The sequence below is a fragment of the Suncus etruscus genome, chromosome 15, assembly GCF_024139225.1.
Source record: "Suncus etruscus isolate mSunEtr1 chromosome 15, mSunEtr1.pri.cur, whole genome shotgun sequence".
NCBI lineage: Eukaryota > Metazoa > Chordata > Mammalia > Eulipotyphla > Soricidae > Suncus > Suncus etruscus.
In genome coordinates, this window is record NC_064862.1 from 59,611,644 (window position 1) to 59,632,317 (window position 20,674).

Here is a 20,674-nt window from a genome sequence, read left to right on the forward strand (position 1 = left end):
CAATAAGGGGAATAGTGGGAAGTATATTGGGTACCAAAAGGCAAAGTGCAAGTCCCACCACTAGTTTTAAAGTTATGCCATGTTGTTGAGGCTTCATACCGCATCGCAGAAGGTTGGTATCGTTGGTGAAGTGAGGCAGCTCGAAGGCAGCAATTCATCAAAAGGGGAAGGGAAGGAACCAGAAGTGTTGTCATCGTCTTGCAAGGGAGAGTCAAGTGGAGCAAACAAATTGCGATGGAGGTTGTTAGTGGCAGTGGTGGGCATCAAGGGCAGCCAGGCAGAGTCAAATTCAGCATTGTCAAAGGTGGAGTCAGTCAGAAATAGGTTTGCAGGAATGGCCGGCTAGCAGGAAGGGTGACAGGCTCTTTTGAAGTGGATGAAGACAGGACTGCGGGAGGCTGCAGGAGGTCAATAAGAAAACAGCTTGGCAGGAGGTAAAATGGTTACTTGGGGGCCCTTTTTTACAATAAGATTTTCCATAAGTTTAATTCTTTATATAAAAAATAGGAATTTACTTAGTCTTTTGGCCTGGGTTTACAGGCAGAAGACACTAGCAATTTACATTACACTAATTATTTTTGAATACCACAGGAATGTTATCTGACCTCTGTCAGACTTCAGCATAAAAAAATTTTATAATTAACAATTGCCAATTTTTCAAAAAAATTTTTAAACTGAATATAAAGGATCTTTCTTAAATTTCTAGTTATTATCTTAAAGCTAGATGCTATTCTTTAGCCACAAATTCATATTCTATAGGCCTTAACTTACACATAGCAGGAAAGCTGGGTGATTGCAAAGTCCAGAAATTCTCCAGGAAAAAGTTATCCCCGATGGCCATTGAGAAATCTGGGGTTTACCATCCCCTACACTTTCTGCCATACTGTTAGGACAAAGCTAGCTTAACACATGATTTTTAGCAGGATGTTACAGTCTGTTAGATGACCAAACTGAGCCAGGTTAAAAAAATTAATTGGGGCCCGGAGAGATAGCACAGTGGCGTTTGCCTTACAAGCAGCCGATCCAGGACCAAAGGTGGTTGGTTCGAATCCCGGTGTCCCATATGGTCCCCCGTGCCTGCCAGAAGCTATTTCTGAGCAGATAGCCAGGAGTAACCCCTGAGCACCGCTGGGTGTGGCCCAAAAACCAAAAAAAAAATTGAAATTTAAAAAATGGATAAGGCTTTAAACATTGTATCATGAAATGTAGAAATAACAAATAAACAGACAAAACAAAACAACACTAAACACAACATTGTGGCCACTTTCACTCATCACAACACACACATGAACAGACAAAAGGATTGAATTAAAACTCGCATTAGAAAAATTGACAAGCACTTTTAAAATATTTAGCTGGCATGTTTGTAAAAAATAATTTTTTTAATGTAGCTAGAATGGAACTTTGCTGAAAATAAATTTTAAGGTTTAGCTTTAACATAAAACATTTTTAAAACAATTCTAATTTGAAGTTTAAAACATGAAGTAAAATGTTAGCAGTTAAAAAATTTTGTTAAGTAAAATGGTTAATGAGCGCTGTAGAAGGAGTCTCCACTCTGAAGTATGATATCACTTGCTGTAAATGAACAGGTTTTCTTTAAATTAGTTTAAAAGAAAAACAGTAAGGCAGCTGCAATAAAGTGTTAAAATTTTTTACCAAACAACTGCTCCTACTTTGAAGACTTTAAGTGAATAATTTGTAAAAATTATATACCAAATTAACAAGATGTTTAGACATTATAAAATATAGTTAAAGACATTTGATGCATTTTCACATCTAGAACTTAAGACCAAAATTATATTTGATACTTTGTTGTTAATCTGCTTATAAAATGACCTGTGTCGAAAATTTTGAGCAGGGGGTGAAAAACCTAATCCAGCCCTATTTAATTTTTGCGAAGAGGTAATGGGTTGAGTGATACCTTGCAAATGTTTGCCCAGGCCTTTGGAGGGTGTGTAGCCCTGTTGTAGCATTTGCTGCAATGCAACAGGATTTTTACACTTTTATAACATAAACACTCATTTGTTCCATAATATCCCGACCCCAAAGATTAATGGGTAAGTCAGGGATAATGTAAGGGTGGACAAGACCTGTGTCACCATACTCATCCTGCCAAACTAGCTTGTTAGCACTGACAAGAACTTTTTTTTTTTTTTTTTTTTTTGGTTTTTGGGCCACACCCGGCGGTGCTCAGGGGTTACTCTTGGCTGTCTGCTCAGAAATAGCTCCTGGCAGGCACGGGGGACCATATGGGATTTGAACCAACCACCTTTGGTCCTTGGATTGGCTGCTTATAAGGTAAATGCCGCTGTGCTATCTCTCCGGGCCTGACAAGAACTTTTTTGACGCAGCCAGCTATGCCTGAAACATTGTCAAAGGTGGAGGCAGTGGGCCAGTTAGGAGGCCAATCTAGGGGAGAAAAGCAGGTGGTGTCTGCGCCAGTGTTTAGGAGGCCTGTAAATTACTGAGATGGTAAGGATTAAAAGCGGGCAAATGGGGACTTGAGGAATGTCTGCTTGATCGGGACTACGATCCAGGGAGCCATTGTCGGGCTGGGCTGGGGGTTGGGGGGCTCTGGCAGCTGGAATTGGAGCTGGTGGGGAGGGGCAGAAGCTCCACCCTGTTCGTTGGTAGCTTGAAGCTGGGTAATTTGCTGTCTGAGATGTTGAATTTCTATCAATAAAGGGTTATCGGGGGGCCGGGAAGGTGGCGCTAGAGGTAAGGTGTCTGCCTTACAAGCGCTAGCCAAGGAACGGACCGCGGTTCGATCCCCCGGCGTCCCATATGGTCCCCCCAAGCCAGGGGCGATTTCTGAGCACATAGCCAGGAGTAACCCCTGAGCGTCAAACGGGTGTGGCCCAAAAACCAAAAAAAAAAAAAAAAAAGGGTTATCGGATTCTGGAAGAGGCACTTTAATGGGCGCGGGCAAATCATACAGGGGAGGCTGTGAGGAGAGAGAGGTTGCATGCCCATGGTAGGAAGCAGCTTCTTCCTCCAACTCGGTCTCTTCCTCCGGGTCCAGCTTCTCCTCAGGGGGCTCTGAGGCTGCGGCCTGCAGAGAGGGATAAAGAGTCTTTTGCATAAGAGGAGAAGGGTCCTCGGGGGGAGAATGGAAATCAATATGCAAAAATGAACTGGAGCGGGAACTAGGGCGAGAGCATTGTTGGAGACGTGCTCCAAATGCTCCTGGGCATCTTTCACAATCTGCAAGCTCTTAGGGTCAAAAGCAGATTTTACTATAATGCTTTTGAGGAGATCCCAATATTGTTGTATAATCTCTTTCTCGGACTCACTGCCATGTGTGCTAAAATGATTAGTGAGTTCTGCCCCGACTAGATCCCAAGTACTGGAAACTATTTTGGGGCAAGTAATAGCAAACCAAGGACAAATATTATTAACAAACATTAAAAATTTCAACAAATCTTTCTCTTCAATTACTATATTTCTACTTCTAAGTACTTCTTGTATACCTTTAATAAATTTTGCTCCTTTGCTCAGGCTGGTCCCCATTTTTACTCTGGGACTGTAATGGGACGGTGGTTTTACCTAGATATTAGACAAACTAATTTTATGTCACCTTACCCAACGTACATTAGCTCCGGATATGTCGCTGCCGTCCAGTCGGTTTTCTGTAACTCGAGCTTCCACGTGGGGCGCCACTCTGCAACCTCCCGTGGGGGACCCCCGACCCGCGGGGGTGTGGAAATGAAGGTTGCTAGTTATTCGTGGGTTTGCCCAAGCAGAACTGACCTGTGAAGAAAAACTTGAGAAGTTAGTAAGAGAAGTCCTCAAGACAACACATGCTGTTCAAAAGGGAAGTTTATTGTCGGGGTGATCAGCTTTTAAGGGCTGAAATACGTCAGAGGGTGTTACGGGTTCTCCACCAATTACAATTGCAAGCATTCATTAGAATAAGCTGGGGCAGGTAATAGGGAGGGGCAAAGAGGTAGACCTGAGCACATGTTTATACTAAAAGAGTTTATATTGAAAGCACAAGATCCAAACAGAGTCTTATAAATTTTACTCAGCAAGCATAAATAAAACATCAGCTGTAATCATAATAATCTTTTGCTAACACAAAGGCAAGTTGCTCTATATTTTCTTTCTGGCTGGATGTATTGGGCTGCTTTGAATTACTTTAGTATTTGTCTATTTCCTTTGTTCTCAGGGCATGGGCGCCTTTGGTCACGTGGGTAACAAGATCAGGGATTACTGAGGTGTCCTTTGTTCTAGGTTTCATCAGCTAGGCTCCCCACAGGGGAGTATTCCTGATTCTTTTTTTTTTTTTTTTTTTTTTTTTTTGGTTTTTGGGCCACACCCGGTAACGCTCAGGGGTTACTCTTGGCTATGCGCTCAGAAGTTGCTCCTGGCTTGGGGGACCATATGGGACGCCGGGGGATCGAACTGTGGTCCGTCCAAGGCTAGCGCAGGCAAGGCAGGCACCTTACCTCTTGCGCCACCGCCCGGCCCCTTATTCCTGATTCTTTAATTTCATGAAAGAGCCTGAAAAGGATAGGTAGTATTTCCTCTTGTAAGATTTGAAAGAATTCGTTAGTGAATCCATCTGGGCCTGTGCTTTTGTTTTTGGGAAGACATTTGATTACCATTTTAATTTCCTCAGTAGTGATGGGTCTGTTTATATATGCTAGATCATCCTTGTTTAACCATGGAAGATTATGAATCCAAGAATTTATCTGGGGCCGGAGAGATAGCATGGAGGTAAGGCGTTTGTCTTTCATGCAGATGGACGGTGGTTCGAATCCAGGCATCCCATACGGTCCCCTGCGCCTGCCAGGAGCGATTTCTGAATGTAGAGCCAGGAGTAACCCCTGAGCGCTGCCGGGTGTGACCCAAAAATCAAAAACCAAAAATCAAAAAAAAAATAATTTATCCATTTCTTCTAGGTTCTCATGTTTCGTGGCATAGTTTCTCAAAGTAGTCTCTGATTATCCTTTGAATCTCTGCAGTATCTGTAGTGATTTCCCCCTTTTAATTTCTTTTCTTTTTTTTTGTTTTTTGTTTTTGGGTCACACCTGGTAGTGCTCAGGGGTTACTCCTGGCTCTATGCTCAGAAATCGCCCCTGGCAGGCACAGGGGACCATATGGGATGCCGGGATTCAAACCACCGTCTTTCTGCATGAAAGGTGCTCAGGGGTTACTCCTGGCTATCTACTCAGAAATAGCTCCAGGCAGGCATGGGGGACCATATGGGACACTAGGATTTGAACCAACCACCTTAGGTCCTGGATCGGCTGATTGCAAGGCAAACACTGCTGTGCTATCTCTCCGCCCCCCCTTATAATTTCTAATGCACTTTTCTTCTTTAAATTAATTTATTTGCATCCAGGTTTCGTACTGTGAAACAATTACTGAAGTTGATTACAAGGATCATTCCTGGTAGACTCAGGAGACCAAATAGAGTGCCACAGATCAAACCTAGATCAGCCATGTGTAAGACAATTGCTCTAACCACTGTACCATCTCTCTAACCCCTTTCCTTATTTTCTACTGGCTTATTGTCCTTTCTACAGGCTTCTATTTATTTAATTTTGAAGGCCATACCCAAGGGTTCTCAGGAGCTACTTCCATTTTAGTGCTTGGGGATTTTCTTTATTTTTTTTTTTTTTTTTTTTTTTTTTTGGGTCCACCCGGCAGTGCTCAGGGGTTATTCCTGGCTCCATGCTCAGAAATTGCTCCTGGCAGGCACAGGGGACCATATGGGACGCCGGGATTTGAACCGATGACCTTCTGCATGAAAGGCAAATGCCTTACCTCCATGCTATCTCTCCGGCCCCTATTTTTAATTTTTTATATTTTTTATTATTTTTATTTATTTAAACACCATGTTACAGCTTGTTTATAATAGTTGGCCTTTTTTTCACACAGACATAAAAGGGATATTATTGTCAGTGATTTGCTACTGAGGATCAAATTCAGGCCTCTTACTTGCAAATCATGAACTCCAGACCATTGAGCTTTATCTTCAGGGGACCCTCTATCCCAGGCTTAGGGAGATCATTTGGTGCTGGGGTTTCAACCTGGGACTCTGAATGCAAATCATGCTCTTGAGCTCTGTTTTTTTTTTCTGTTTTTTTTTTTGTTTGTTTTTTTTGGTTTTGGATTTTGTTTTTGGATCACACCGGCAGCACTCAGGGGTTACTCCTGGCTCTATGCTCAGAAATCACTCCTGGCAGGCTCGGGGGACCATATGGGATGCCGGGATTTGAACCACTGTCTTTCTGCATGAAAGGCAAATGCCTTACCTCCATGCTATCTCTCCGGCCCCGCTCTTGAGCTCTTTAAGAACAATTTGCTTTCACATATCTGCTTACTACCACCCCCCAGTGCTTACACAAACCTGGCTGTGATGTGACCAGAAATCACTTTTAGCACCAGGGAGATCAAAGGCAGCAGAGCAGATGGAATATTATTTTGGCACATTTGGGACACCAGGGATTGAACGTGAGTTTATACACTCAGGTTGAAAGCCAGGTGTCTTAGCAAGAGGTTATAAATTCCACCTCACAAACTGGTGTGGACAGAAGGCAGGTCCAATCCACAGGTATAAAAGATTTTTGTTGTTGATATTGTTTTCATTTTTGGGACTACAACTGGCAGTGCATAGGGCTTACTTCTGACTCTGTGCTAAGGAATCACTCCTGAAAGTGCTCAGGGAACCATATGTGGTGTCAGGTATCAAAGCCAAATGCAAGGTAAGTGCCCTGCCCCTTGTACTATCACTTGGGCCTAACCCGTGTCAAGGGTTGTAAAAGGCTGTAAGCCTTTTACACTATATACTCCCCCCCCAGATACTCTCTTCTTTGCATCCCTCTCTCTGTCTTTCACTCTGTCTCATGTTTTTGGACCACACACAACAGAATTAGGGGATTCCTGAATTCCTCCTGGAATGCTATGCAGTAATTGCTTCTGATGGTGGTCAAGGATCATGAAGTACCAGAGATTGAATCCAGGTCTCCCAATATGCTAAGCAAGCACACTAATCTTTTAAACTATCTCCCAAACCCTTTTAATTCTTCTTCATTTGGGGGGGGGGGTTGGGTCACACCTGGTGGTGCTCAGGGATTACTCCTGGCTCTGCACTCAGAAATTGTTCCTGGCAGACACAAGGGATCATATGGGATGCCGGGATTAGAACCACTGTCCATCCTAGGTCAGCTGTGTGCATGGCAAACGCCCTACCGCTGTGCTTTCTCTTTGGCCCCAATGTGTCTGTTTATTTCTTCTCCTCATTTTTTGATGGGGTTAAAAGTTTTCTTTTTCTTTCTTTCTTTCTTTTTTTTTTTTTTTTTTTTTGGTTCTTTCATCACACCTGGCAGCGCTCAGGGGTTACTCCTGGCTCTATGCAGGGTCAGGCTGGGATTTAAACCACCATCCTCCTGCATGCAAGGCAAATGCCCTACCTCCATGTTCTCTCTCCGGCCCCAGATTTTTTTTTGTTAAGTTCATGAAAGATTCTATTATGAGGTTTTGTTTTGTTTTGTTTTTTTGTTTTGTTTTGTTTTGGTTTTTTGGAGGGGAGGGTAGTTTGGGCCACACCTGGCTTCGTTCAGAGATTACTTCTGGCTCTGCACTCAAATCGCTCCTCCTCGCCTGAATAATAGCACAGAGATAAGGTGTTTGCCTTGCACGCAGCCAACACAGAACAGAACGAACCCCAGTTTGATCCCTGTCATCCCAAATGGTCCCTTGAGCCCGCCAGGAGCGATTTCTGAGCACAGAGCCAGGAGTAACCCCTGAGCTCCACCGGGTGTGACCCAGAAACAACAAAAACAGAAATCGCTTCTGGCAGGCTTGGGGGACCATATGGGATGCCAAGAATCTAACCCAGGCCCACCCCGGGTTGTCCACATGCAGGGCAAATACCCTACCTGCTGAGCTATCACTCTGCCCCTTATAAGTTTTATTATTATTTTATTTACTTTTTATTGGGGATCAATAAAAAGATCCCCTGTGCCTCAGGCCTTACTCCTGGCAGTGTTCAGGGGACCAGATACAGGTCAGGAATGGAACAAGAGTCAGCTATGTTCAAGGCAAATTCCTTAGCCAGTGTACCTTCTCTCCGGCTTCTCTTTATCAATAATAAATCTTTTTTTTTTCCTTTGTGTTTTTTTGGGCCACACCTAGTGACGCACAGGGATTACTCCTAGCTATGCACTCAGAAATTGCTCCTGGCTTGGGGGGAGCATATGGGATGCTGGGGACCGAACTGAGGTCCATCCTAGGTTAGCTCGTTCAAGGCAGATGCCCTACCGCTTGCACCACTGCTCTGGCTCTAAAATAAACTTTACGTGGGTCACACCAATTGCTTAGCTTTAAAGGGTTGCCTATTCACAGTTCATCAAAGTTAGTCTGTTGCCTGAAATCAGCATCCTCACTCCACTTTTCTTCCCCATGAGACAGTGAGGCCCCAGGTCACACACATTCCCACAGGGGATTCCCAGCAGGTCTTGAGAAATGTTTATTGAAAGGAGCCAGGGATGGTGGTAGGCAAATGTGCACCTGCCTTGATGGGCAAACTCTGGGCTCTGTTTCTGGTACCACCAAAGAAGACAAAGCAAAATTTAAAAAAATAATAAAAAAATGTTTATTGACTGGGCCCGGAGAGATAGCACAGCGGCGTTTGCCTTGCAAGCAGCCGATCCAGGACCAAAGGTGGTTGGTTCGAATCCCGGTGTCCCATATGGTCCCCCGTGCCTGCCAGGAGCTATTTCTGAGCAGAAAGCCAAGAGTAATCCCTGAGCACTGCCGGGTGTGGCCCAGAAACCAAAAAAAAAAAAAAAGTTTATTGACAAGTAGACTGTGTGTTTATCAGTTTTCCGGCACCTTCTCCCATTTCCTACACTTCATTGCCTTGTTAATGACATGCCAACATCTCTTTGCATAGTTCACAAGATTGACAGACTCCTGGCCAGTTCTGTAGGGCTTGGGAAGGCCTAGGATGCTGGAGTTAGGGAGACAGTCTCTCATTCTTCTGACCCCATAGGAGTCTGACTGAGTTACCTATTAGTATTTCCCTCAGTGTAAAGCTTCTTTTTCTTTTGCTACAGCTTTATTTGGGGACGGGGGTGGTGTCACACCTGGCTGCGCTTAAGGATCACTCCAGGTGAGGCGGGAGCAGTGGTGCAAACAGTAGGGCATTTACCTTGCATGCGCTGACCTAGGATTGTGGTTCGGATCGGTCCCCCTGCGTCCCGTATGGTCCCCCAAGCCAGGAGTAACCCCTGAGCATCACCGGGTGTGCCCCACCCCCCAAAAAAAAACCCACAAAAAATGTTTAAAAATGAAATCACTCATGGCAGGCTCCAGGGAACATATATGCTGGGGATTGAACCCGGGCCTGTCCTGGGCTGGCTGCTTGCAGGCAAACACCCTACCGCTGTGCTATCACTCCAGCTCTTGCTAGTTTCCATACTCAGTTTTGTGAGGTCTAAGGCCTTGCCCTTTTTATTTGTTTATTTATTTTGTTGTTATCTGGCTTCCTTGTTTTTTGGGTCACACCCGGCATCGCTCAGGGGTTACTCCAGGCTCTGCTCTCAGGAATCGCTCTTGGCGGGCTCCGTGGACCTTATGGGATGCCAGGGATCAAACCCGGGTTGGCTGTGTGTAAGGCAAATGCTCTTCTTGTTGCCCTACTTGTTGTGCTATCACCCCGTCCTTCCCATCCATTTTTGAGAGAAGATATAACTAGCTAAAAAACACAAAACAAGGGGCCGGGCGGTGGCGCTAAAGGTAAGGTGCCTGCCTTGCCTGCGCTAACCTTGGACGGACCGCGGTTCGATCCCCCGGTGTCCCATATGGTCCCCCAAGCCAGGAGCAACTTCTGAGCACATAGCCAGGAGTAACCCCTGAGCGTTACTGGGTGTGGCCCAAAAACCAAAAAAAAAAAAAAAAAAAAAACACAAAACAAATATAGCCAGTGAAGCAGGGATTCAAATTAATGTTACATTCTGCCCATTTTAAAGTTTTCATTGTTTAGATGCTCACCCTTTTTATCTTTGTGCCTTGGTGTTTGATATCCCCCAGTACTGTTGGGTGTGACCCAACCCCTCAATTGTGTCTTCTAAATTTTTTTCTGATGAAAGGGAAGGATTTATTTAATTTAGTTTTATTCTGTCTTACAGTATTGCCATCTTTTTCCATGTTGATGTCCTTAGCGTCACCTTCAATCTCACTTTCTTTGACAAATCAGGGCAGTTCCGTGATTGCTTTTGTGGCTGGAGGAACCACTGTTTCTCCTGTTCTCTAGTTTTCTCCTCATACATCAGGATCATTTTCAGAATGGCAGATCTCTTGCCCAGCATCATACTGAGAAAGTCAGAGTAGCTGAAAGTCTCTCCAGAGTCATCTGACACCTCCTTAATGAGCTTTTTTTTTTTTTTTTTTTTAGCTCCAGGTGAGTCTAGGGAACCCCAAGTTTCTCCAGCATTTGCTTCAGGACATGATATCAATATCTCCATTTCCATTCAGGTCAAACTCCTGGCTCTATGCTCAGAAATCGCTCCTGGCAGGCTCAGGAGACCATATGGGATGCTGAGATTCAAACCACTGACCTTCTATATGAAAGGCAAACACCTTACCTCCGTGCTATCTCTCCGGCCCCTCCATGTATTTTTCATTCAGATGAGTTAGGCAAAAAGTTGGGGTAGGGGTAATATTTCCAGGTTCTTTGTTTTTTAAAAAAGAAATGAGACCTTCCCTAAAGCCAAATGATAATCTTCGTGTCTTCTAAATTTCATTTTTATTTAGTGTTTTGAGGTCATACCCCCTTGTGTTCAGGGCTTACTCCTGGCTCTGCTGCACTCAGGGTGATGATGGGGATCAAACCCTGATTGTTCATGGGCAAGGCCAGTATCACATCCACTGTACTATGGCTCTGGCCCACAAAATTATTTTTATTTATTTATAATATCTTTATTTAATCACTGTGGTTACAACAAAAATTATTTACTTATTTATTTTTGGTTTTTGGGTCATACTCCTGGCTCTGCCCTCAGAAATTGCCCTTGGCAGGCTCAGGAGACCATATGATATTAGATGCTGGGAATCGAACCACCATCAGTCCTGGAATGCTAGAACTCGAACCACCATCCTTCTGCATGCAAGGCAAACGCCCTACCTCTGTGCTATCTCTTCAGCCCCCTGTATTCTTGATGTACATCATTCTCGTCATAATTCAATATTGGGGGGGGCACACCTGACAGGTGCTAAGGGCTTTCTCTAACTTTGTGCTTAGGTATCATTCATAGTGGTGCTTGGGGGGCCTCCTATGGAACAAGTTATGAGACTGATCAGACATATGCAAGATGAGTGCCTTAACCCATATAATATCGTTCTGGCCTCTATATACTCAATATTAGAGAGGAATACCCCACACTTAAACTTGCCTTGCATGTGGCTGGGCTTAATTTGATTGTCAGAATCTCGGAGCTCTGCCAGGATTGACCCTGGAACACTGAATCTTGAGTGGGACCAGAGCATTACTGGGTATGGCCACAAAACAAACAAAACAAAAAGGCAAATTAAAGCTACCATGAGTCACCATTTTCCACTTATCAAATTAGCAAAGATAAAAAAAAAAAAAGCCTTATTCTGTAGGTGAGAGTACAAATAGGTGAAAGGCTTGTAGTGGACCACTTAGCAGCACCTACATTTTAAAATCACAAACTCGGGGGCCAGAGAGATAGCACAGTGGAGGGATGTTTGCCTTGCATGTAGCTGACCCAGGACAGACTCAGTTTGATTCCCGGTATCCCATATGGTCTCCTGAGCTTGCCAGCAGCAATTTCTAAGCACAGAGTCAGGAGTAACCCCAGAGCATCAATGGGTGTGGCCCAAAACCAATAAATAAATAGATAAATAAATAAATAAACTACTTTAAAAAATAAAATCACAGGGGCTGAAGAGATAGCATGGAGGGAAGGCATTTTGCCTTGCATGCAGAAGGTCCGTGGTTCGAATCCCAGTGTCCTATATGATCCCTCGAGCCTGCCAGGAGTGATTTCTGAGCGTAGAGCCAGAAGTAACCCCTGAGGGTTGCCGGGCATGACCCAAAAATAAAAAAATAAAAAAAATAAAATCACAAACTCTCTATTTGGGGAGTGGTGGAGGAGTTGGTAGTTGGGATTCTCCCAAGCAGTGCTCAGGGGCCCTAGATGACTTTAAGTGTTATTTGGCCAACCAGGCTGGTGTTCAATGCCAGGGCCTGAGGGTGCAGTGCTGTCAAGTCTTGCTGTGCCAGGCAGGGATCTATCACAAAGTCACACTTAAAGTTGCTCACAGGGCCATGTGGTAGCAAAATCAAACCTGCACAAGTGCGTACAAGATATGCACCGAATTCCTGTATCATCTCCTCTGAAAACAAATATTCTTTGATTCACAAATTCTACCTTTTCCACTCAGCAATTCCGTCTTTTTTTTTTTTTTTTTTTTTTTTTGAGGGGGATTTGGACCACACCTAGTGGTGCTCAGGAACTCTGTATTCAGGTGTCATTCCTGGAAGAGTTTCAAAGTATTAATTGTAGGGGCCTTATGCACGCCTGCCTAGGATGGACCATGGTTCGATCCCCGGCGTCCATATAGTCCCCCAAGTCAGGAGCAATTTCTGAGTGCATAGCCAGGAGTAACCCCTGAGCGTCACCAGGTGTCTCCCCCCAAAACAATATAATTTGGGGCTGGAGAGAGAGCACAGTGGCAGGGCGTTTGCCTTGCATGTGGCTGACCAGGATGGACCTGGTTTGATTTCCGGCATCCCATATGGTCCCCCGGAGCCTGCCAGGAGCAATTTCTGAGCACAGAGCCAGCAGTAACTCCTGAGTGCCACTGAGTGCCCCCCCAGATAAAAGAAAGCTGTAAGTAAGTTTTATTTTGGTTTTTGGGTCACACCCGGTGCAGTACTCCTGGCTCTGCACTCAAAAATGGCTCCTGACAGACTCGGGGGACCATAGGGATGCCGGGATTCGAACCACAGTTCATCCTGAATGGGCTGCTTGCAAGGCAAACACCCTACCGCTGTACTATCTCTCCAGCCCCAGAAGAAATATAATTCTACAGTTGAAATAATTTATGAGACATTTACTTAATTTTATTTATTTTGGCAAACACCCTACTGCTATGTTATCACTCCAGCCTCGAATTTAAAAACTTTTTTGTCGGGCCGGGTAGGTGGCGCTAGAGGCAAGGTGTCTGCCTTGCAAGCGCTAGCCAAGGAAGGACCGTGGTTCGATCCCCCAGCATCCCATATGGTCCCCCCAAGCCAGGGGCAATTTCTCCAATCTCTCCTGCTGTATGGAATTGTTCTTTTTTTTTTTTTTTGGTTTTTGGGCCACACCCGGTGACGCTCAGGGGTTACTCCTGGCTATGCGCTCAGAAGTCGCTCCTGGCTTGGGGGACCATATGGGACGCCGGGGGATCGAACCGCGGTCCGTCCGAGGCTAGTGCAGGCAAGGCAGGCACCTTACCTTTAGCGCCACCGCCCGGCCCCCTGTATGGAATTGTTATGTATCTCATCTTCCACAGCACTAAGTCTATTCTCAGCTTCTGATACCCTGTCCCAGAGCTTATCCATTTTGTCATTCACTTCGTTTACTGACTTTTTCAGTCCTGTTAGTTGACATGTTATTTCAGTTTGGAGTTTTGTGATTTCTGTCTTCATATTTTCTTGGTTCTTATTAGTGTTCTGTTCAACTCAATCCATGGTTTCTTGGAGTTCTTTGAGCATCTTCCATATTGCTAGTCTAAAGTCCTTATCTGAGAGGTTGATTAGTTGGTTGGTCATAATCTGGTCCTCAGAATTGTCATCTTCATTCTCTATGTCTGATGCTGGCCTGCATTGTTTCCCCATTGTCACACTTGTATTGTGGGTTTTTCTACGTGTTGTGGTGGTATTCATTGTCTATATGATGCAGGCAGCACACTCCTCTGGCTCCTCCCTTTCTGGATGGGCTGACTTGCCTCTAAGGGAGGGGAGTCCTCCGTGGATGAAGCCTCACACTGGGTCAAATCTTAGGCCCGAGCATGCAACAGAGAAGACAGTCCGGAGAGAAATGTTTGCTTCTGTGATATAGCGCCGTTCTTAGTGTGATTTTTCCTTCTTGTTGCAATGGTGTTCTTTCCTTAGAAAGAGCGCACGGCCGCGTAGCGAAGCGGAGCGGCTATGCTCCGCTGGAGCCTCTTTTTGCCCCACTCGCAAGAGTTTCACGCAAGAGGACAGTAGACAGACATATACAGGTCACACTCACAGTTTTTCACATTTGGGCCCCACTGGGCCGGTGTACTTTCGTGGATTTTCCCCGCCTGGTGTCACACACAGGGAGCCCGCCAGGGGCAATTTCTGAGCGCTTAGCCAGGAGTAACCCCTGAGCACCAAGTGGGTGTGGCCCCCCTAAAAAAAAACAAAAAAAAAAAACAAAACAAAAAAACTTTTTTGTTTTGGGGCCAGAGAGATAACATGGAGGTAAGGCATTTGCCTTGCATACAGAAGGACAGTGGTTCAAATCCCGGCATCCCATATGGTCCCAAGCCTGCCAGGAGCGATTTCTGAGCGTAGAAGCCGGGAGTAAACCCTGAGCGCTACTGGGTGTGACCCAAAAACCAAAAAATTGTTTTGTTTTGTTTTTGTTTTTGGGCCACACCTGGTAATGCTCAGGGGTTACTCCTGGCTACGCATTCAGAAATTGCTCCTGACTCGGTGGACCATATGGGATGCCGGGGGATCAAACTGCAGTTTGTTCTGGGTCAGTCATGTGAAAGGCAAACACCCTACCACCGAGCCACCGCTCAAACCCCATGAATTGAAAATCTTTTTTTTTTTTTTTTTGGTTTTTTGGGGACACACCCGGCGTTGCTCAGGGGTTACTCCTGGCTGTCTGCTCAGAAATAGCTCCTGGCAGGCACGGGGGACCATATGGGACACCGGGATTCGAACCAACCACCTTTGGTCCTGGATCGGCTGCTTGCAAGGCAAACGCCGCTGTGCTATCTCTCCGGGCCCCGAAAAACTTTTTAATTGAAGTAACATTGGTCTATAACATTATATAGCTTTCTTTTCTTTTTGTTTGTTTGTGGGTCACACCCGGCAGTGCTCAGGGGTTACTCCTGGCTCTATGCTCAGAAATTGCTCCTGGCAGGCTCCGGGGACCACATGGGGTGCCAGGACTCAAACCACCATCCTTCTGCATGCTAGGCAAACGCCTTACCTCCATGCTATCTCTCTGGACCCATACAGCTTTCTTTTAAGCATTTTTTTTTTTTGAGTCATACCCAGCAGCACTCAGGGGTTACTCCTGGCTCTACACTCAGAAATCGCTCCTGGCAGCCTTAGGGGACCATATGGGATGCCAGGATTCGAACCAAGTCCTTCTGCATGCAAGGCAAATGCCTTACCTCCATACTATTTCTCTGGCCCCTTCTTTTAATAATTTAAAGCTAGATAATAGATGCCTAAGAGACTAGAAGTGATACGAGATAAAAAACAGTGATACGACTGAAAGAAAATAAAGGTCTATGATACTTAAAAAACAAAACAAAACAAAACAAAAACAGTGATACAGGGGCCGGAGAGATAGCACAGCAATGTTTGCCTTGCAAGCAGCCGACCCAGGACCTAAGGTGGTTGGTTCGAATTCCAGTGTCCTATATAGTCCCCTGAGCCTGCCAGGAGTTATTTCTGAGCAGACAGCCAGGAGTAACCCCTGAGCGCCGCTGGGTATGGCCCAAGAAACAAAACAAAACAAAAACACCAAAACAAAACAAACAGTGATACAAAAGGGTATACTAAAACTCAGTCACTGTCACAAAGATAGTGGAGAGGGCTCTGGCTTTGCATGCAGCCAAGCCAGGTTCAATCCCTGGCACTACATAGTAAGATTCAATCCCCTGAGTACTACCTGGAGGGATACCTGAGCAGAGCCAGGAGTAAATTCTAAGCACTATTAGGTGTGGGGCCCCCCAAAACAAAATAAACAATAAAAAGCAGGCACTTCTTTATTGTATTATTTATATTTGTACAAGAAAATTGCACAAATTACACATAACTTCCACAAAGTATTTACAATATATTTCCTTATCTCAATAATATCACAGCTAATAGACATAAAGGAAAATATTAATAATACCATGATAGTAGATTTTAGGGGCCTGAAATTTAGTACAATGGGTAAAGGCAAATGCAAAATAATAATAGTAGGGAACTTTAATATTCCTCTATCATACTAGAGAGATCAATTAGACAAAAAAAAACACGAACAAAATAAAAACAAACCCAACAAGGAAAGACTGGTCTTGAAGTAAATGGAAGAAATGAGCCTAGCAGACATATATAATGCCCTTCATCCCCCAAAAGCTGAGTGCTCATTTTTTTGGGGGGTCACACCTGGCAAAGCTCAGGGGTTACTCCTGGCTCTGCACTCAGAACTCGCCCCAGGCAGGCTCAGGGGACCATATGGGATGCTGGAATTGAACCACTGTCAGTCCCGTGTGGGCCACATGCAAGGCGAACGTCCTACCACTGTGCTATTGCTTCAGCCCCAGAGTGCACATTCTTCAGTGCGTGGAGGACATTCTCCAAGGTAAAATACATGCAGGTCATGTGGGTCTCAAAACGGCTCTTCATAAAATCAAAAAGATAGAAATTATATAATTTATCTTCTCAAGCCAGAATATACTGGACATAGAAATTAATCACAAGCAGATGGAGGTGGGGTGGGAATGTCAAACAGTTGGAAATTGAACAAAAAGTAAATTCAAAATATTTATTTTAATTAAAAAAATTAAAAAGCAGAATTTCTGAAAAATAAGGATCATAGTAAAGGGAGCAACAGATAGCCACTGAACTGGAGAGTGTGCCTACAGAGCTGAGCTTATCTGATGGAGCAAGGATGCACAGGGAGGGCTCTTTGGGCTATTAGTGGAGGACACTCTGGTGCTAAGTGTGGTGTTAAAGCAATATAGGCATAAAACTATCATTAATAGTGTTTGTAAAATAGGGCTGGCAAGAGAGTACAATGGGTAGGATACTTGCCTTGCTCACAGCTGACCTAGTTTTGATCCTCAGCACCCCAGAATGGGTCCCCCAAGCACCGCCAGGAATGATGCCTAAGAACAGAGTCAGGAAAAAGCCCTGAACACTGCCAGGTGATCCGTCTCAAGATACAAAACCAGTACTGTTAATCATTGTACTTCAAAATAACATTTAAAAATTTTTTTGTTTTTGGGTCACACCGGCCAGTGCTCCGGGGTTATTCCTGGCTCTACGCTCAGAAATCGCTCCTGGCAGGCTCAGGGGACCATATGGGATGCCGGGATTCGAATCACTGTCCTTCTGCATGCAAGGCAAACTCACTACCTCCATGCTATCTCTCGGCCCAACATTTTTAATTTTAAAAATTCATTGGCAGGCTGGAGAGATCCCACATGGTCCCCTGAGCCTGCCAGGAGCGATTTCTGAGCGTAGAGCCAGGAGTAACCCCTGAACACTGCTGGGTGTGACCCAAAAAGCAAAACAACAACAACAACAACAAAAAGTAAACTTTCTCAATTCTTTTTTTTTTTTTTTTTTTGGTTTTTGGGCCACACCCGGTAACGCTCAGGGGTTACTCCTGGCTATGCGCTCAGAAGTCGCTCCTGGCTTGGGGGACCATATGGGACGCCGGGGGATCGAACCGCGGTCCGTCTCCTAGGCTAGCGCAGGTAAGGCAGGCACCTTACCTCCAGCGCCACCGCCCGGCCCCCAATAATTGTTTTTTTTTTTTTTTGGTTTTTGGGTCACACCCGGCAGTGCTCAGGGGTTATTCCTGGCTCCAGGCTCAGAGATTGCTCCTGGAAGGCACGGGGGACCATATGGGGCGCCGGGATTCGAACCAATGACCTCCTGCATGAAAGGCAAACACCTTACCTCCATGCTATCTCTCCGGCCCCTAACTTTCTCAATTCTTGTAGTGTGGCTATGCATTGTAATTTACTTCTAAAAAAGCTCAGTATGTAGGAGCAGTTGAGATAGTATAGCAGGGAGGCTCCTTGCCTTGCATATGGCCTACCTGTGTTTGTTCCCAGACACCGCATATGTTCCCCAGAGCCTGCCAGGAGTAAGCCCGGTGGCCCCAAAACAAACCAAAAAAACAACATGAAAAAAAGTGAAAGTAATTTTGCAGTGGAAATGGACAAACATGACCTCAGGTAGATAATCAAAGTTCAAATCCTGAAAGTCTTTAGCATGTATTCTTCCTATGACATATGGAAACAGCACTTTACCTATGCTTTCTTCCCAAATCCATAGTTCTAGTTTAATATTAACACTGAGCCAGGGAGATAGTGCAAAGGGCTGAAGCACAGGGCCCAGGTTCATGGCACTCAGGAATGACCCTAAAACAATGAACAATACTTACCTACTTTCAAATAAGGGCTTTTCATGCCAGTCTATGAACCCATGTTCTTCACATGCAGGCTCCTCCATTGAGCCACCTCCTTAGCCCACAGAGGATATCTTATAAGCTACCTGGCAAATGCCTCAAACCTGTCATGATCATAAAAAGGAGAGATAGCATGGAGGTAGGGCATTTGCTTTGCATGCAGGACAGTGGTTCAAATCCTGGCATCCCATATGGTCCCCCGAGCCTGCCAGGAGCTATTTCTGAGCGTAGAGCCAGGAGTGACCCGAGCACTGCCGGGTGTGACCCCCCCCCCAAAAAAAAAAAAACAGGGCTGGGTTGATAGGATAGTGGGTAGGGTGCATGCCTTGCATATTGCCAACCCGGGTTTGATCTCGAGCATCCCATTATGGTCCCCCGAGCATGCCAGGAATAAGCCCTGTTTAAAAAAATGTTTATGGGGCTAGAGAGATAGTACAACACTTGCCTTGCATGCAGCCAACCCAGATTTGATTCCGGGTCCTCCAGGAGTAATTCCTAAGTACAGAGCCAGAAGTAAACCTGAGCACCGCTTGTGTAACTCCAAGACAGACCAAACCATTTTTTTCCAATGAATTCACTTATTTGTTATTCTTGGACCACTTCCTCTAGAAGTGCTCAGTGAGTACTCTTTCAGTGTTTGGGGGTTAATCCTGCTGGTATTGGGGGAACTATGAGTGATCAAATCTAGTTCTCTTGGGGCCAGAGAGATGGCATGGAGGTAGGGCTCTGCCTTGCATGCAGAAGGATGGTGGTTCAAATCCCGGCATCCCATATGGTCCCCCGAGCCTGCCAGGAGCGATTTCTGAGCAAAGAGCAAAGGAGTAACCCAAGTGCTACTGGGTGTGGCCCAAAAACCAAAATAAATAAATAAATAAAAATGGCTCCTTGCATGCAAAGCATGTGCTTAGCCAGTTTAGTTATTTCTGCCCTGCTATAGTACATTATTATTTATTTAAGTCCATACATTATTACAACTTTCTTATTCTTGAGGCAGGAGCAATAGAACAAGTGGCATGCTTGAGTTATATGCAGCCAACCTGGGTTCAATCTCAGCATCTCACATGGTCCCCTCAAGCAATGCCCAACTTAATTCCTGAGAGCAAAGCCATGAGTAATCCCTGAGCATCACTGGATATGCTTCCCCTCAAAAAAAGGTTTTTACCTAACATTTTCTATTTGTTTCCTTAAGATCCTTTTGACAGTTGTGATGTTTATTTTTGATGGTCTTTAGTTTGTTTTGGGGTCATAACTGGTGGCACTCAGGGGTTACTCCTGGCTCTGTGCTCAGAAATTGCTCCTGGCAGGCACGGGGGACCATATGGGATGCTTAGTATCAAACTCAGATTGGCCGCGTGCAAGACAAATGCCCTATTCACCTTGCTATCACTCTGGCACACTTTTTTTTTAAGGTTGTTTTTCAGGGCTTATTCCTGACAGGCTCATAGGGCCATATGGGGATGTAGAGATCAAACCCAGTAGTGTGCAAGGCAAGTACCCTACCTACTTACGTACTTGTTACAGCCCCAGCCCACATCTTTTTTTTCCTCTTCCATCCCCAGCTCACAATCTTCTTAATCAAACTCTAATAATCTTAGTTTCTGAATTGAGGAGTATCACTAGCTGCTTTTCTTTTGTTTTTGAGCCACACCCAGTGGCGCTCAAGAGTTATTCCTGGCTCTACACTCAGAAATCTTTACTCCTGGCAGTGCTTAGGGGACCATATGGAATGCCAGGGATTGAACCCAAGTTAGTGATGTCCAAGGCAAATGCACTATCCGTTATCCTATTGCTCCAGCCCCTGTGCATAATAATAAATTATTAATTTATTTTTACCATGCATATGGCTGACTAGGGTTGGATCCTCAGTACTTCATATAGCCCAAGCACCTGTGTATATGGCTGTAGCAAAAACCAAATGAAAACAAACCAAAAAATCAACCCCAAAACAAAAGCAAAGCAAAGCAAAAAAAAAAAAAAAATTACACAGAACCTATGATACTAAAATAGTATGTTAGGGCTGGAGCTTAGTACAGCAAGTAGGGTGTTTGCCTTGCATGTGACCGACATGAGTCCAATCCCCAGACTCTATATGGTCCCGAGTACCATTAGGAATGATCATGAATACAAACCCAGAAGTAACCCCTGAGCATTACCGGGTGTGGGTAGAAAATAAAAGAAATTATGGGGCCGAGAAGGTGGCGCTAGAGGTAAGTTGTCTGCCTTGCATACGCTAGTGTAGGATGGACTGT

At 44.9% G+C, this 20,674-nt stretch overlaps 1 protein-coding gene and 1 pseudogene across 1 annotated transcript in view; one reads left to right on the plus strand and one right to left on the minus strand.

Moving 5' to 3' along the window:
• The window catches only part of ZNF689 (zinc finger protein 689), a 150,872-nt gene that overhangs the window by 44,561 nt on the left and 85,637 nt on the right, over window positions 1-20,674 (plus strand). The gene's annotated exons all lie outside the window — the stretch shown is intronic.
• LOC126031334 (allograft inflammatory factor 1-like) lies at window positions 10,207-19,978 on the minus strand (annotated as a pseudogene).